Genomic DNA, 4,054 nt, shown 5'->3' with positions numbered 1-4,054 from the left:
GAAAAAAGCTTTCTTAACTGACACCAGGTATGGGGAAACTGCAGTACAGGGCCAAACCAATCCAAGGACCACATTTCTCTAGTTCTCCCTTCCCTTCCCTTCCCTTCCCTTCCCTTCCCTTCCCTTCCCTTCCCTTCCCTTCCCTTCCCTTCCCTTCCCTTCCCTTCCCTTCCCTTCCCTTCCCTTCCCTTCCCTTCCCTTCCCTTCCCTTCCCTTCCCTTCCCTTCCCCTTTTCCCACGTTATTGCTCCCTTCCCATACAATTCCCACTCCCAGTGCTCTCCTGCAGTCCCATCTAGCACACCCGTTGTGCTCCACATTCTGGTCCTTGCTGTCAAAAGGGGCAAATCCCCACAGTGATCGCAGGTACAAATGTGTACCTTCTGAATGTGGCAGAACCAGTGCAGCGAGGTGCAGTTTCTCACTGGTGGTACTGGGCATGGCATGCTGCTGCACAGGATGGGAGTGCTAACCTTTGTGTCCATTGCTGGCCAGATCATCATATACATGTAGTAGTATGAAAATCACCTAAAATATCTGTAAATCTGATTTCCTGCTCATTATAGAAAGGTTTCTCACCACCTGCATCCCTTTATGGTTAAGCTCAGCAGGGCCCTTTTCCCACACCCCTCAGCCAAAGGCAATGGGTGCTGCATCCAGAGCAATTGGGTTAGCAGGTAAAGGGGGATGCAGATCACTTCAGATCAGTTTTGCCACTAGATCTCCGTGGTCCTGCCTTACAGGGGATTTCAGACATTAACAAGAAAAGCCGATTACACCCAAGACAGGCCGGCAGAGCAGCCGTTCTCCTCACAGCTCTCATCTGCTGCTTCAGCTCAGCTCCTGCTTCTCTGGGGGATTGATCCCAGTAAATGGACACAAGCTTGTTAACTGTAATTTTTGTTGATCCTTCAGATGCCTAATAATGAAGATTTTTTTCCCCTTTATTTTTCTTTCTCTTTTAAAAACATGGTTAGAGCTTCACGTGGAAGGCTGAGACACAGAGCAGTCCATGATGTATCCAGCAGGACCAGCTCTGATCTATTCCTCTAGCAAACAGTTGCTTACCTTCCCTTGCAGAGATCCTAACACAGATTCTGCAAATGAAACAGAAACTTGGCTGCTCTCAAGCCAGCAGTTGGCTTTCCAAAGCCAAGATGTTATTTTTGGGGCAGTGCTCTGGTATATTTGTGTAGTACAAACAAGGGGCTTCCCCCAGCAAGATAAAGCCTCTGCAATAGCCCATCAGAACTCTAACCTCTTCCCATGGAACTATTATAGTATAATTTATTTATAATAAATAAATAAATAAAAAAAATAACTTCTACCATAATGACATAAATACCTATTATGGTTATACTGTAGTATAACTGGATAGTTTTTTCTATATAATACTATGCAGTAAAAGAGTACTATGGACTATACTTCTTGGTTACTCCTGGCTTTAACTTATTATACCTTAATAGCTAAATTTCTCTGTGTAGAGATTAGATTAGATTAGAGCTGTGATATGTTATTACAGCCTATAATAACTTTGCAGTTGGAGCTGGAGGTCAGTGTCTGGGAGCAGACTGCTGACACAAGCAGAGGTGCCTTAGTGCACCTTCCCCTGGGCTCACATGACGCTGCAGGGCTGGACACCTGCAGAGTGTCTGCAATCTGCCAGAGCCTTCCTGAGGACATCTGCACATTCCTGGATGGACTCACACGGATGAGAAGTGGATGGATCCGAACACACCTAACCACCAGCCTCTCCTGAAATGCTCTCTGATGTAGACCCTGTCTCAAAGTTTATTTATTTGTCAGTGCCCTCTCAATGTCTAATTAATTCAAACTATTTAAGGTAGTTAACAAATATATAAAACATTCTATATCCAGTTAGACAAATGCATGCACTTACCTAAAAACCTCTGTTTTGCTGAGAATCCAAGTCCCAGGATCCTCAACAGAAGGTCTCCTGACTTACAAGGACGAAGACAGAGGCCCAAGTGCCCGTCACAGGAAGGGCAGGGCTAAAGGCTGCTTATCTAAAGTGCCTGAAAGTTTGAGATAACAGCTCTGCTCCCCAAAATTGCCCTAGCTTCAAAGTGACGTAATGCATATAGTGCTAGTGACATTCTGTAATGTGCACTAACTAAATCTAGAATATATAAGAGCTGATCTGGCCAAACAGGAAAAAAACCCCAAAACATTTTAGTTGAGTTCCTACTGATCCAGTAAAAGATTGAAACTGAAAGTTGAGTCTCAAAGAAAATTACTTTAAAATCCAGACTCATAAACCATCCACAGGAGACTCTATAACAATACATTTTTGTAAAGGGATTTAAGAAATTTGGGTTATAGAAGTTGAAATATGGTAAATTACAAGCAAGGTTAGCACATTATTAAGTCCTATGCCCAGAAGACCTAATAAAAGGACATAGTGGCAGATCCCCAGTTTGTCACACACACACCAACAATATCAAGCTGGTGTTTAGCATGTCTCTAGAAGGACTATTAGAATATTAATTTTAACAAGCTCTCCTGGCTCTGAAGAAAAAGCTGGTTTGTTGGGTAATGTGGAGATTTTTCTTTGTGAGGCATCCCACAACGGACTGCTCTGAAAGATAACAAAATGTTCAACATATGGAGGAAAAAAAAATTCCCAGCCTGCTGAAGATACCAAGCTTGATGAATACTTCAGCTCTTACTATTTGTGTGCCAGCTTTAGAACATCTTGAAAAACTTTGACCAGATTCCGCATCAACCAAGAATGTTCTCTTCTCTCATCCCACATTTGAAGTTGGGTTTGCAAACATCTCTGCTTTAGATCACAAGAGTAATTAAAAGCACTTGACCAACATTTGTACTGCAGCTATCATGAGGCTGTTAATCAGTGGTAAAGAATCTAAATTTTGTCAACATAAGAAGCTAAAAATATCATGCCTGTAGTAGTATCATTTAGTAGGATTTATTTGGGGGACTTTCAAAGGAACTTCACTATAAGAACTGGGTTCTTCCTGCTGAAGTGAAACTTTAGGTTGTATTGCAGGAAGCTGCTGCTTTGCAGTGCTTTGAAAGGCTATTTTGAGAACAAGATCTCTGCTAGGATAGTTATAGAGTCCATTTCCAGTCTAATTTAATTAGCTTTTCAATAATTTATTAGACGAAGGAAACAATTTCATGGAACCACAGAATAGTCAGGCTGGAAGAGGTCCCTGGAGATGCTGTGTGTAGTCCCACTCCTGCCCAACAGGTTCGGGCAGAACAGGTTTCTCAGGGCTGTATTAAGTCAGATTTTGAATATATCCAAGGCTGGAGACTCCACAATCTCTTCACTCTATTTAATGTTTTCTAGGGATTTTTACTTCACTCACGTTGCCTTATACAAAATTTATATTTTATATACATTGCCTTGCAAGAATTTTAGCTGCCCCTCCACTTACAGTGAATTAAACAGTTAATAGTTTTTAGTCAATTAAAATGCTGCTCAGTACAGGAGCAGCTGTACTTCAGCTTTTCATTAAAAGAAAGCTGAACTTCAAAGACAGTACAAAGGACCTAAAATGAGTGTCCTATTCTACAGGAATGCACAATAGCTTTTGGATCCATAAGAAACTCCTCAACTATTCTGTATCATTAGTATTATTGTCCCTTTTTGGAGAATTTTCAAAGCAAGCCAGTGTTTTGTGGAGAAGTGGCCAGAAGTTTGACTTTGCCTTTAAGCCAGGAATAAAACTTGTCTTGTGTGTATAATCAGTCTCAAATGTTTGGGAAGGCAAGCAGACATCGCTGTAAACAAATCATGGGTTGGTTAACAACTCTGTCACAGGCCTGAGAAGGTAAAGTTAGGTCAGATGGACAAACAAACACTTCCTACAGCATAAACAGCATGAACAACCCCCACTGAGTCTGTTTTTAGACTTGACACAAAGCCAAGGCTCTTGGGAATTAGAAGCCAAAGAGTACTTTCTGTCTGCAATACAGAAAATTTAAAATACCCACATCAGAATCCTGATTGGCCATGATTTGTGTGTGCAAAAAAACCCTACCCCACTAAGCTGTACACAAGCATC

This window comes from Lonchura striata, chromosome 16, assembly GCF_046129695.1.
Source record: "Lonchura striata isolate bLonStr1 chromosome 16, bLonStr1.mat, whole genome shotgun sequence".
NCBI classification, from domain to species: domain Eukaryota; kingdom Metazoa; phylum Chordata; class Aves; order Passeriformes; family Estrildidae; genus Lonchura; species Lonchura striata.
Note: the sequence above shows the minus strand (reverse complement) of the source record.